The sequence below is a fragment of the Coregonus clupeaformis genome, unplaced genomic scaffold (genome assembly GCF_020615455.1).
Source record: "Coregonus clupeaformis isolate EN_2021a unplaced genomic scaffold, ASM2061545v1 scaf2714, whole genome shotgun sequence".
In the NCBI taxonomy this organism is placed as follows: Eukaryota; Metazoa; Chordata; class Actinopteri; order Salmoniformes; family Salmonidae; genus Coregonus; species Coregonus clupeaformis.
In genome coordinates this window covers 14,387-29,600 of record NW_025536168.1, presented here as the reverse complement: position 1 = coordinate 29,600, position 15,214 = coordinate 14,387, and the positions used below count along the sequence as shown (strand labels likewise).

Here is a 15,214-nt window from a genome sequence, read left to right as displayed (position 1 = left end):
GGAATAGGCCCTGGCATGAAAGTGAGATATGTCAAGTTTAGATTTCATTAAATGCCACCTTATCTTTTTCACTAAAAAGACAACCACACTCATCCAGTCTCGTACATGCTTCTAATACAAATAAAAAATATCCACTGAAAGTCTATATAAAAAGTAACAAATAATAATCACTTTTATGTTTGTATTATTTTAGAAATGCACTAAAGTCTTTGTGCTCTAGTACAGGCGGGGGCTCATTCAGACTCACCATCATAGGCTCTCGGTACAGTGTGCACTTCACACCAGCTCTGACACTTGTTTTTTCTTAGCCGCTGGTTTACACACCGCCATATCATTGGTGGCCTCTGGTACAATTCCCTGTGATATAATAATGATGAACAATACATTGTCAAAAGTCAATACAAACTGCAAAGTTCTGCATCAGTGTAACAAATAATGTCTGACCTGTGTCCTAGGCCGGTGCCAGGTCTGCAGTGCGCTGGTGCATGACAGAGGCAATGGCACTGTCTTAAAGCCCATGGTAACATAGTGAGCACTTTGAAAAAGAAGTGCTACTATGTGATTACATAGTGCTTTCCCAGCAGAGCAGGAACATGACATGTGATTGAGTACCACAGGAACCTCTGCAGAGTCTAGTGTAACCTGTTCATAGAGACATAACAATTAGTGCTGTACTTACAAAACATTTTTTCATGCTTTCATTATAAACTACTGTACACAATTTTCAAAACCCAATTTCTTTTTTAATTAAGAAAAATTGGCTGTTCTGAAACCTTTGACAAGTAGTGCCAACACTTATCGAAAATTTGAACATTTTGAGTTATCACAGAATCTTTCCCAGTCTTTATTGCCGTCAACAACCCACATCGGTTTGTTAGAATTTCGTTGTGTATTAAGTTTAATGATACAAAATCAGAGCTCAGACTGAGAAACAAACTGATCCACAGTGGAACATTGTGGAATCATTCTTATTAAATCTGCAACCGCAGCAAAACACAACAAAAGAAAACTTATCTATCTTAACCTATCTTATCATAATGTTAGAGAACTGTTTATCTGAGAAACCTGAAGCCGATGAGCCTCCTCATTTTTCTTCATGGACCTGTAACATCGCCCTCTCACTGTCACCTCACCGTTAACTACACTTGAGACTGTTTCAATACAGTGATTGGGAGAAAGGGCGCAGCATTAGCCATTAATACATTACTGACTCTTATCTTACGGTTGATACAAACAGCAGTAATATTAAAAAGAGGCTGCAAAACAGAAACTCGTCAGCTCATAACCTTCGCTAGCATAGGGCTAATTTAAGCTAAATAAAGATAAACACGTACCTTCATAATCAAACAGGTAACCTTCAACGAAGAACTTGTAGCCTTTATCAAGCTTCGATCTTGAAGTAAGGGACCACTTGTCAGCAAGTCGTTCTACGTCGTTAAGTCGTATTGGTGGCAGATGTGAAAGGGACTGGGTGAACTCCATAATGATGTGCTACTAGCTAAGCGTCTCCTAAGCGACACCGGATGTAAACATAACCTGCATCGCGGCAGAACGGAAGTTGTCTGACGTCACGTGAAAAGGGCCTATTGACCTCCATTTATTTAGATGTATCTCCCCAGAGACTACCTAAGAAAAATCCTGATTGTGTTGACCCTTTCCTATCCAACACAAATTGAAGAGATTAAATCAGAATATAATTGGAAATAATAATAGAATTACAATATCATTGAAATATTATTGAAAAGATGAAATAGCAATTAAAAATAAATGTATATTTTAAAACTACAACAATTATTTTATAAATCCTTGGCCTTCTCTGAAGGGCGTAAAAAGCCCCCACAGTTCCTCACTGGAGTCTGAGCTTTATAGTACAGCTTTGATAGATTCCTCCTCAAACCTCTCAACTGCTGTATCTCATAAAGCTGTTCTCTTTTGAACAGAAAATAAGGATTATATATCATTCAATAGCAGGGATGAATCTGCTGCTTCTCCAGTGACTTGGCACAGTGGGCAGAGAGAATAGGACAGTGCTCAATATGCTGAATCATTTCTGAAGAATGAATGTGTGTGATATCTGATCTGTTTTCCAGTTGGTGCAGAGCAACTTTGTCCTTTTCTGTACGTATGCAGTGGACCTGAGAGACCACTTCCAGAACATCGTACTGACCATCCTGGTGAGTTCTGGTTTCAGACCTAGATTAATCTCTCATAGACAGACTATTAATCATGAGATTTTGGTTCTGGGTTAACAGAGATTAGACCTAGATCAATGTTAAGATCCTTACATAATACAGACCACTGTCTCATGAAAGGCTTAATCCTAACATGAGGAACTAGAAATGTCATACAAATCTCCCATTGACATCAGTGATTGGTTTTATATGACATTTGAGTATACTCATAACCAAAGACAATGTTATAGACTAAAGTGCATATTCTTAAAGATTATAAACTCAGCAAAAAAAGAAACGTCCCTTTTTCAGGACCCTGTCTTTCAAAGAGAATTAGTAAAAATCCAAATAACTTCACAGATCTTCATTGTAAAGGGTTTTAACACTGTTTCCCATGCTTGCAATGAACCATAAACAATTAATGAACATGCACCTGTGGAACGGTCGTTAAGACACTAACAGCTTACAGACGGTAGGCAATTAAGGTCAGTTATGAAAATTTAGGACACTAAAGAGGCCTTTCTACTGACTCTGAAAAACACCAAAAGAAAGATGCCCAGGGTCCCTGCTCATCTGCGTGAACGTGCCTTAGGCATGCTGCAAGGAGGCATGAGGACTGCAGATGTGGCCAGGGCAATAAATTGCTTTGTCCGTACTGTGAGACGCCTAATACAGCGCTACAGGGAGACAGGATGGACAGCTGATCGTCCTTGCAGTGGCAGACCACGTGTAACAACACCTGCACAGGATCGGTACATCCGAACATCATGACAATGCCACCAGCCATACTGCTCGTTCTGTGCGTGATTTCCTGCAAGACAGGAATGTCAGTGTTCTGCCATGGCCAGCGAAGAGCCCGGATCTCAATCCCATTGAGCACGTCTGGGACCTGTTGGATCGGAGGGTGAGGGCTAGGGCCATTCCCCCCAGAAATGTCCGGGAACTTGCAGGTGCCTTGGTGGAAGAGTGGGGTAACATCTCACAGCAAGAACTGGCAAATCTGGTGCAGTCCATGAGGAGGAGATGCACTGCAGTACTTAATGCAGCTGGTGGCCACACCAGATACTGACTGTTACTTTTGATTTTGACCACCCCTTTGTTCAAGGACACATTATTCAATTTCTGTTAGTCACATGTCTGGGGAACTTGTTCAGTTTATGTCTCAGTTGTTGAATCTTGTTATGTTCATACAAATATTTACACATGTTAAGTTTGCTGAAAATAAACGCTGTTGACAGTGAGAGGACATTTCATTTTTTTGCTGAGTTTATATCTCTCTTCCCAGGTATCTGCAGTGTGAGCATCCCTCTGTGGCAGTGGTTTTTGGAGAGGTTTGGCAAGAAGACAGCTAGCCTTCTGTGGCATCACGGTAAGAGTCTGGGACGGAGTGCTATTGGTATTCCACTGATGATAAGAATGTGCCACCTTGTGGACGAACAGGTTATTACTTTCGGATAAACTTTTTGAACTCCTCTCTCTTTCTGTCCAGTGGATCATGCCATTCACAGTGATGCTGGTGTTCATCCCTAACCTGGTCGTAGCTTACGTAGTGGCTGTCTCTTCTGGACTCAGTGTGGCCGCATCACTCCTCTTACCATGGTGAGATCAATTGATTTGGGCTGGCACAAAGGTCAAAGGTCTGTAAATGTAGTGTAGTTGTAGTAGCACTAGCCAGTGGTTGTAGCTACAGTAACAATAGTAAACATATCATTGGTGTGATAAAAATAGCCACAGTCACATAATTAGTATCCTAGTAATAGCAGCAGCAGTTTGAAGTAGCCATAACAGTGCCAAAAATAGCAGCAGTCTCCCGTTTCTCTGTCCATTCACCCACTGGCATGATACAGTCACGCCTGGCGATGATCTCATGTTGATGAATGAGATGTGTCTATAAACCTCAGGGGGCGGCTACACTCTCCACTTTCATTCTGTTATTGCTGTTGTTTATAGCACATTGGCCTCCCTCTGTGCTCTTCTCCCTCCTGTCTCCCTCCTTCCTCTCTTTCTCTCTCCCACCTCCATCCTTCCCTTCACTCTCTAAATGACAGGGTATATCCAGTGGGGTCACCATGATGTGTATTTCTGTCTGTCTGTTTTTCTGGTGATTCCCCATTCTGTGGTCAGAGCAGCTCGGCTACAGCTAGCTTCATCATCTAGTCATGTTATTAGTAGCAGTCATTTCACCAGATCCTTTTATCTCTGCGCTATAAGCATTATTATAGCCATTTTATCCTTTAGCACTATAAGTAGACTGCTCCTCATCAGACAGACGGAGTCATCGAAGCTGGTTGTATAACATGATGATGGGGTAGGCCTATAAATTGTTGATGGGCGATGTTTTGATGTAGTATTGATGTGTGTGTGTTTGTTGTGTTTCAGGTCGATGCTGCCAGACGTGGTGGATGACTTCCGTCTGGCCAACCCCCACTGTAAAGGTTATGAGGCCATCTTCTACTCCTTCTACGTGTTCTTCACCAAGTTCGCTGCCGGCATCTCCTGGGAGTGTCCACCCTCTGCCTCGAGTGAGTCAGGCAGACAGACAACATAAACACTAACAGAGTATTACAGATATTCAGAACTGAGAGCCAGTTTCATCATATTGCTTTATGGTTTTTGCGACTGCACTTGAAGAAACGTTCAAAAGTTCTTGAAATGTCCCGTATTTACTGACATTCATGTCTTAAAGTAATGATGGACTGTTGTTTCTCTTTGCTTATTTGAGCTGTTCTCGCCATAAAATGGACTTGGTCTTTTACCAAATAGGGCTATCTTCTGTATACCCCTCTACCTTGTCACAACACAACTGATTGGCTCAAACGCATTAAGAAGGAAAGAAATTCCACACTTTTAAGGCACACCTGTTAATTTAAATGCATTCCAGGTGACTATCTCATGAAGCTGGTTGAGAGAATGCCAAGAGTGTTCAAAATTGTCATCAAGGCAAAGGGTGGCTATTTGTTTAACACTTTCTTTGGTTACTACATGATTCCATATGTGTTATTTCATAGTTTTGACGTCTTCACTATTATTCTACAATGTAAAAAATAGTAAAATTAAAGAAAAAACCTTGAATGAGTAGGTGTGTCCAAACTTTTGACTGGTAGTGTATATGCATTCCATTGTAGTCCATTATACTTTATGAAACTGGCACTGTGTGTAACTATCGGTATGATACAGGTATACGTCGCTATAGGTTTGCAGGTTATGACACTGGTGTGTGCGTGTATGTATCTCTGTATATATCTCTACAGGTTTGCTGTGTTTGATACAGGTGTGTGTGTACCTTCAGGTTTCGCGGGTTATGACACAGGGGCGTGCAGGCAGCCTGCTCAAGTAGCCTACACTCTGAAGTTGCTCATCGGCGCCGCCCCAGTGGCCTTCATCGTAACAGGCCTGCTCATACTGCTGCTCTACCCCATCAGTGAGGATGTCCGGCTCAGGAACAAACTCTGTCTGGAAGAGCTACGGTGAGTTACCCACAACTCTGTTGTCAGAAGTTGATAGAACTTCACAGTGCTCTTGTAAATGTATAAGACAATATAAGGGGGATACATGCTTATGACGTCTTACAATGCATTATAAACTCATCATAATGCATTATACCTGCATGCTTAAGTGAAGTGCTACCAAACAGAGTATTTGGATCACACAATGGCCTGAAATGGGTCAAATACCAACATACCTTCAATCTAAAAGTTACTATTGCCTGTTTTCTACAGGAAACAAGGCAGCATCAGCTCCAGAACGCTGGAGGATCTGAGTAATGCATGACCAGGGATGGGACAGACAGGAGAAGTTCCACATGCGGCGGATTCCAGTTCCCCAACTGGAATATGACGTCCATTAGTGTATATTACACTGAGAAATGATATAATGATAGTTATGTTTTCCTGTAAACATTTTAAGTTTGTTCCTGTATTTTCACATGAACGTGTAATGTATAGCCATCTTGAATATACCTACAAGATTATCTAATTTATATAAATGAATGTATATCACTATTTGCTGTGTTTAGCCAGACATTGCTGGTATTTATGAATGGTATCTGAATATGATGATGGTTTGATGACAAATGGGCTTAATAAATGCTGTTGGTTAGTAGATGGACTGAACCATGGCTTCATATACACTACCGTTCAAAAGTTTGGGGTCACTTAGAAATGTCCTTGTTTTGAAAGAAAAGCAATTTTTTTGTCCATTAAAATAACATAAAATTGATTGTAAATACAGTGTAGACATTGTTAATGTTGTAAATGGCTATTGTAGCTGGAAACGGCTGATTTTTAATGGAATATCTACATAGGCGTACAGAGGCCCATTATCAGCAACCATCAGTCCTGTGTTCCAATGGCATGTTGTGTTTGCTAATCCAAGTTTATCATTTTAAAAGGCTAATTGATCATTAGAAAACCCTTTTGCAATTATGTTAGCACAGCTGAAAACTGTTGTGCTTATTAAAGAAGCAATAAAACTGGCCTTCTTGAGACTAGTTGAGTATCTGGAGCATCAGCAATTGTGGGTTCGATTAGAGGCTCAAAATGGCCAGAAACAAATAACTTTCTTCTGAAACTCGTCAGTCTATTCTTGTTCTGAGAAATGAAGGCTATTCCATGCGAGAAATTGCCAAGAAACTGAAGATCTTGTACAACGCTGTGTACTACTCCCTTCACAGAACAGTGCATACTGGCTCTACTCCCTTCACAGAACAGTGCATACTGGCTCTAACCAGAATAGAGAGAGGAGTGGGAGGCCCCGGTGCACAACTGAGCAAGAGGACAAATACATTTGAGTGTCTAGGTTGAGAAACAGATGCCTCACAGGTCCTCAACTGGCAGCTTCATTAAATAGTACCCGCAAAACACAAGTCTCAACGTCAACAGTGAAGAGGCGACTCCGGGATGCTGACCTTCTAGGCAGAGTTGCAAAGAAAAAGCCATATCTCAGACTGGCCAATAAAAAGAAAAAGATGGGCAAAAGAACACAGACACTGGACAGAGGAAGATTAAAAATAGTGTTATCGACAGTTTGAGGTGTTTGGATCACAAAGAAAAACATTTGTGAGACACAGACCAAAATGAAAAGATGCTGGAATTGTGCTTGATGCCATCTGTCAAGCATGGTAGAGGCAATGTGATGGTCTGGGGGTGCTTTGGTGGTGGTAAAGTGGGAGATTTGTACAGGGTAAAAGGGATCTTGAAGAAGGAAGGCTATCACTCCATTTTGCAACGCCATGCCATACCCCTGTGGATGGCGCTTGATTGGAGCCAATTTTCTCCTACAACAGGACAATGACCCAAAGCACAGCTCCAAACTATGCAAGAACTATTTAGGGAAGAAGCAGTCAGCTGGTATTCTGTCTATAATGGAGTGGCCAGCACAGTCACCGGATCTCAACCCTATTGAGCTGTTGTGGGAGCAGCTTGACCGCATGGTACGTAAGAAGTGCCCATCAAGCCAATCCAACTTGTGGGAGGTGCTTCAGGAAGCATGGGGTGAAATCTCTTCAGATTACCTCAACAAATTGACAACTAGAATGCCAAAGGTCTGCAAGCCTGTAATTGCTGCAAATTGAGGATTATTTGACGAAAGCAAAGTTTGAAGGACACAATTATTATTTCTATTAAAAATCATTATTTCTAACCTTGTCAATGACTACATTTCCTATGCATTTTGCTATAAGTTCCTATTCAAACTCATTTCATGTATGTTTTCATGGAAAAACAAGGACATTTCTAAGTGACCCCCAAACTTTTGAAAGGTAGTGTAAATTCAAACATAGGGGGTTTACTGCTAGTAGAGGAAGGTTCCATTTCGTGATGTGTGGTTTTGTGTCAAGAGATTGAACAGGAATGGCTGTTGGATTCTCTATTCTCTGCCTACTGATTCCCCCTGGTGGTACTCTAATGACATCTGTTTTGTATTTAGATGGAAGACTGGATAAACCATGACTATAATAGAATCAGTCATAATATGTTAAGTGATGAAACTATCCATGTTAAACATTTGAGGGTTTTAATATTATACAATCATACAACACACAAACAGGATAAATCTCTTTGGGATATGGTGGCTGCTTTCCCGAAGTAGGCCAGCCAAAACACTGTACTACAGTACTTCATTGGTCTGATATATATATATTTTTTTACTTAATCTTGAACCGGATGTACATATAATACAAAGACAAAAAAAGACAAATATAATCTCCAAAAGTCACTAAATGTAAACATTGTTTGAAAGGTGCTACTTTCAAAAGTACATTTGTCTCAAATAATTCCCCAACTGAAAAAAGCGAATTTTCCACCCAGTACTGCTTGTTCATAAGAAGATGCAGAGGGGTTGAGTCTGTCTGTATCCAGTTTTTAGATATGTATGCATAAAGCATTGACATTTTCTGTGTGTTATGCTAGTCCCCGTGCTCTGTGCTCTCTCCCACTATGCTGAAGTGTCTGTTTTGGGGCGAGGCATTGTTCAAGTCTCTGTGTTCGCATAAGATTTAACTGGGCTTGAGGGAGATTTGACAGGGCTGGAGGGGCACGTGTCTGGGCTGCCAGGGCTTCTGATGGGAGATTTCCTTTTGCCGTTCCTCACTGTCAACTCCTCTTTGGGTTTAAAAGTCAGGGGTACAAAGCCCTCTGCATCCGCCACTAGGACTATCCACAACGGACCTGAAACACACAGGAGACAGTAGTTTCAAGTTTAAGCGCTAGCTTAGGAAGTTTTTATTGAACACATATTTTATTTTCTCCATGCTTAAGACGGTTTAAATTATATTTAACCAGGAGTCATCCAATTGGTGACAGATTTTCAAGCAAATATTGTAAAATCCGCATAAAGAAAATATGCGCATTTTACCATCAGTGGTCGGTTTCCACCAAACTGCCTTGTTTGCGGATAAGAAGCAGTGCGTGATGTCGTAGCGCACATAAAAGGTACTTAAAAATGTATGTGTTTCCATCGCATTTTCAACTCTACCGATGGTTTTGTCACAAAAAACGGCTGTGTTTAATAGCTCTAGCCATTAGCTCGCAGATACAGTGCCGGTATGCTAGCCTACATTATGAGAATATTATGGATAAGAGCAAGATTATTTTTTTGTTGTCAAACGGCAGCCAAGCATCGATCATCATATCACCAGAATAAGACCCTCCATATGTATTGGAAAGGAGCATCAAGCTCATCACCATGAACTTTCACCACCCTGTGAAGTTCATCATAACTATTTCATCTGTAGCCTAATAAAACTACATGCTTTCCCAAGTGGGAAGACCACATACAAGATCTCATCGCGTGACTCCAAGTTTACTGTGCTATGAAGGTTATTATATCAATATTTGCGCAAAAGGCGTATCCATCGCTATTTCTCGCATAATACATTTTACCGACACAAAAAGATACCACCATGTCGAAGGAACAAATTGTCGACATTTATGAAATTGACCGACATTTCTTGTTTCCATCAGCCCAGTCGTGAGTTATTTTATGCGTCAGGTAATTCATCTGCATGAAATGGTTGAATGGAAACCTGGTTACAGATTACATTAATTTATCCCTTCAAATAGATTGTACTAAGCTTTTAATTCAGCAAGTGTCTACTATCTAATACAGCTGTTTTGGAATCAAAGTAACCACAACATCCGGCTCTAAGTTTGCTGTAATAACCCAAACAGTGAAACTCCTGAATGAGGTGGCGTTATAAATATTCTATAAATACTGTGTGTTGCGAGGGGAGCATGCTGAGAGTGTATATTAGCAGAACTAACACAGGGAAGGTGTGGTGGGACTGTAAGCTGCTTCTGTTTTAAACCTCAATCTAAGCCAACCCTATAATCACTCCCATATTTAGCCTCCCCCCCATTAACTGAAGCACTTTGTTTATCGACAAATACTGTTGTTTAAAATGCATTCATGTATGTTTGTTTATGTGGAGTGAAACAACACTGTAATTATTTTGATATAGTTGCGAGATGCTTAGTGTTGGAGTAGCTCCTCAGTCTAGACTATTGGCTGAGGATATAGGTTATAGGCCTATTCTTATATGAATGGATTCCTGGAAACCTGAGTGAAATCCTTTTTCCCTATCCCCGTCCGAATTCAGTAGTAGGCATACACACAACCATGCACGCATACACACACACTTCTGAAAACACTGCCCAACCCTACCTCTTGGTTCCTATAGGGCAAAGACAGCCGCACTTAACCTTTTGTACTACAAGTCTTTTGACAGCAAATGTTGGCCCCAGACCTTACAGAAATCCACAACCGAATTCAAATATGCAGAGACTGCCACTATACCCAATTTCCTCTTGAGGCATGCCCACATTGAAAGAGGTAATAATGGCAGTCTTTGCATATTTGAATTGTGTTGATTTCAGGTAAGCAGGAAGTCACCCCGCTGTGAATGATGATGTCATATAGCTGAGTCTACCTTTAACCTCAAATAACTGGTAGAATTAAGCCTGGGGTATATACACTCCCATCCGTATTTATTTGGACAGTGAAGCAAAAAAAATCTACATTTGGCTCAATACTCCATCATTTTGGATTTGTGATCAAATGTTTGATATGAGGCGACAGTACAGAATGTCACCTTTTATTTGAGGGTATTTTCATACATATCTGTTTTACCGTCTAGAAATGAAAGCACTTTATGTACCTAGTACCCCCCATTTGAAGATGCTACCATGATTATGAATAATCATGAATGAATCGTGAATAATGATGAGTGAGAACGTTACAGAGGAACAAAGATCATACCTTCCCCCCATAAATGCTAACTTCTAACCATTACCAATAACAGGGGATTCATTCAGTACTGTCCATAATCATGGTAGCATCCACATTAATGTAGAAGTGTTCAGAAACATTTTATTTTATTATTATTCACCATTTAGTTCCTATTGGGCAAAACATAATCTGAAACACAACCAAAACAAACGTTTGTAGAGTCACAAGCTTGATGTAGTCATTGCATGCTAGGAAAATGGGACCAAACACTAAACTTGACTACTTTAATACACTAAGTGAATTTGTCCAAGAGCTTATTTAAATGGGGGGACTAGATACATAAAGTGCTTTAATTTCTAAACGGTAAAACAGATATGTATCAAAATACCCCCAAATAAAAGGTGACATTCTGTACTGTTGCCTCAAATGAAACATTTGATCTCAAATCCAAAATGCTGGAGTATAGAGCCAAAAATGAAACAGTGAAGTCCAAATAAATACAGAGGGGAGTGTACATAATGTGAAAACAAATAATCTCAAGTCCACAACCATGTGTTATTATTGGTGTGGGGAAAGCCCATGGGCTAGATGCCTACCATACATCATCTCCACTACAGTGAGGTTAAAGAGCTCCTGAAGAACCTTCAGACACAGCTTCCCCTCACACAGCAACACTGGTCTTCTCTCATCTATAAACACATTTTCAGACAGCTGCTTCTGCATGGAGAGGGAAGAGATAGAGAGAGAGAGAGAGAGAGAGAGAGTGAGGGGGGGGGGGGGGGTAGTTAGTACAATTCTGACCTCAAGAATGCAGACAGTTATTGATGGATGCAACTATGGCATCATTTCACAAACTGTACTTTTATCGCTTATTCTGGGAACACCATAATAGCATACACACTGTGCTGTCAGCATGCTGTCTATTTTAAGCCAATGGTGGATTACAGACTCTAGCCCAGGGAGCACGTTACAGTACATCTCCTTCCTCACCTTCAGACAAGGCCCAGCAAGGCTAACAATAGCCCATTAATCTGACATCTGCTGAATGCTGACTAAGGGCTTCATGTATGGCCTACCTACAGTATGGCATTCAGTATGTATTTGTGTGATTTACATACATTCCTTTGTGTGTCTTATGTAACTTTATTGTACATAGGTGCGGTCTATGATTTAAATAAGTGAGGTCTTCAATAAATATGCATTATCTTAAAAATGTGCCTCTGAAAATCTCTTGTAAGTTGTAACCCCTACCTGACATGTGATGTTAACGTGATGGAGGTTCACAGGCATTGGGGTAACTAGTCCCCAGTCCCCTTTTCCCGTTCTGAGTGAAGTCCTTGATCTCTGTGAGACACTGTTGCACCTCAGAGAAGCGAAAAATATCCTCTCCATGTTCTGAGACAGCTGCTCCAGGTTCCTCTCCTTCTCTTTGGGGGTCAGGGGGTGGTCTTGGGCAAGGTGGGGGAACTCTGTGTGGGGCTTATCCCCAGGGTTGTAGTATGGGGAGCAGGGTGGACTCGACTCCCGGATTGCACTGACCCTCTCATCCGGTTGATGGGTTCCATGTTGAAGTTCTCGACCGTAATGGAGGAGGCGCTTGAGTTGGGTTGGTCAGAGGGGCGACAGAGGTCAGAGTATGGGAAGTCGAATGAGCTGGGCTCCGGGCTCCTCACTTCCTCCACCAGCCTCCTCCTGCTGCTCCCTGGAGAATGGGACTGGATTACACCTCCTCCCGGCAGCACCAACTCCTTGATCGCCACACGCTCCTGCTGCTCCTCTTTAGAGAAGACATGCTCCGAGTGGCGCCTAATCCTCGGGCAGAAATTAACAGGGGATTGCCGGTTCGGGGAGGGAGACGCCGGGGTTTCTCCGTCGTAGACTATCTCCTTGGAGGCGAGGCGCAGGATGTATTTGTCCGTGTTGGAGGAGGGGAGGAAGGCAGGTTCGTTGGACTTCTGTCTGCCGATCATGAGAAGTAACGTCTTGTCACTGAGGAAGCAGACGCCTTTGGGCCTCTCGTTCTTCTGTAAGGCGATCTTCTGGACATTGGGCATAGCGGAGGGCGTGATGCAGTAGACGAGCACCATGCTACACGTGTTGGAGGCCACCGCCACCGTGGAGCCTTTGGAGTCAAAGGCCACGATGTCTGGCACCAGGATCCCAGGGATGCTGACCTTACTGGTGCTGGTGACTTTCCGTTCGTAGGTGACCAGGATAAGGTGAGACGAATCCCTGTCCGGAGCCGGTCAGGTGGTCCTTGCGGCGCAGGTGTATGAGTGGACTGGGGTCGGAGCGCCGGTGCTTGGCCAGAAGGTGGGTGAGGTCCATAGGGGCCGCCAGAAGGGAGAACAGGACAGGTAGGACCTCTCAGAGTCAAAGGACCTCCTGCGGGGGTCTATACAGCCATCCTCGTCCAACATCACCATAGGAGAAGAATGTCCAGGTAGGGAGGACTCGGAATCTGAGGGCACGTCGAAGGCTATACCTGCGTTCAGCCCGCAGATTCTATCCAGAGGTAGCTCTGTAGCCACTGCCACCTGGGCTTCGCCTGTTGACTCGATGGGCGCAGATGTACCCACCCACGTCGAAGATAGGGCAGAAGGAGCAGGCTAAAAGACTCTTCTGAACATCGTTATAGATGTAGGAGTAAAGGGCGCTTCCTATGGCCACAACCAACCGGGTGCCATCTTTGGTCCAGCAGGCACAGTGGATGAGTCCACTGCCTTTAATATCAGCCTTCACCCTGCGGTTGTCCACACGGACACAGAACAGCACAGATGCATCTTTCTTGGTGAGGACAGAAAGGATGTCCATCTTGGGATGCCAGACACATCCCTCAGACAGCAGGGGGAAAGGTTCAGCTCATCTCACAGGTCTGAGTGCAGAGCAGCTTGTTCTGTTCCAGAGCACTGAGCTGCAACTGCCACACTGTGACATGCTTCTTGTGTTGGACGGCCAACAGGGCAGGAGAGCCGGAACAGCACAGAGGGCCCCAGTAGAGACCGAAGACATGCTCAAACTGACCAATGACGTTGGTGTCGCCGAATTTCACGTCGCCGTTGGCATAGTAGAGGGAGGTGAGGCACACCTGCTTCCCATCCGTCCATGCGATTCCGTGGACAGGGTGGATGGCTTGGTGTAGCGTGTTCAGACCTGTCCTCAGCAACTTGGCTTTGCCCAGTTCCATAATGACAAGTATGGACTAATCCAAATGGAGAGAGAAAAAATGATCACTCACTGATCAGTAACATTGAAGAAGAAGAAACAATTACTCATTCAATAGCATTGATGAGAGCAGAGGATATCTGTAGTGAGGTGGATGTTGACGTGCAGAATACCAGTTCCAGCTACTTTAACTGCCATCCTACACTAAGAATAGGACAAGCCTCTCCTGTCATGCATCTCTGGTGATGTAAAATCCCTAATCCCCTCTGCCTGAGGGAGGTAACACCTCAGGGCCAGTGCTGAGCTGATTAGTCTGAATGACCTTAGCCTTGCAGATCAGGTAGGTTATATTACACACCAGTCCTCAAGGCATTAAAGACAAATAATGATATCAGTGTTGTATCTTGTGAGTTCAAACTGTATTAACTAGCAATCTAGCTATTTCAACTAACTCAACTGATTCAAGGAGTCACTACACTAGAAGTAGATCTAGATATGTAACGTTAAGGATTTGGCAGTGAGAGACAACCAATCAATCCCTTTTAACTACAGGTCTTCAAATTGTTATTATTACTTTGTGCCAACTAAAATTACATTGTCATAGCTAGCTATGTTCACATCAAATGCAATTAAACTATGACGGTAAAGTGAAGAGCTAACTATTACAGCAAATATTTGCTGCCGTCAACTGCAATAGCTAGCTCCCCAACAATAGAAAATCATTAGCTACCTGACTAGCTAGCTATGTTGCTAACGTTAGCTGTCAACGTTTTTGACTAGCCAGCAAACCCATGCAGCTAGATAACCAAGCTAGCAACTAAAGGCAGCAGGAACAAGCTGGTGAAGTAGCTATCTAGCTTGATATAATCGCGAATAAATTATTCTGTCACGAAATTCTATGCACAAACTTGCATTTGCAAATTACATGCCTCGGTTTTCTTGAGAAACCATAAACCTTTATCACATTTCCCACGTTTATTTCACTTTTCCCGGTGTGAAAGTTGCTATCATGAACCGGAATTGAATAACGAGGCAATACAAAAGCATAATAGCAGAGTTTCTAAACCCAGAGCCGCAACATAACGAGACTTCCGGGAACGCTTTCGAAAGATACCAAACAGACTAGGCCGGAGTTTTGGATTTGAGAAGTCATT

The 15,214-nt window shown here is 42.5% G+C and overlaps 2 pseudogenes; one reads left to right on the top strand and one right to left on the bottom strand.

Annotated features, from left to right (window-relative positions):
• The window catches only part of LOC123489047, a 43,210-nt pseudogene extending 36,879 nt beyond the window's left edge, over window positions 1-6,331 (top strand).
• Window positions 6,332-8,585: 2,254 nt separating this feature from the next.
• Window positions 8,586-14,521, bottom strand: LOC123489046 (annotated as a pseudogene).
• Between the last annotated feature and the right edge of the window lie 693 nt (window positions 14,522-15,214).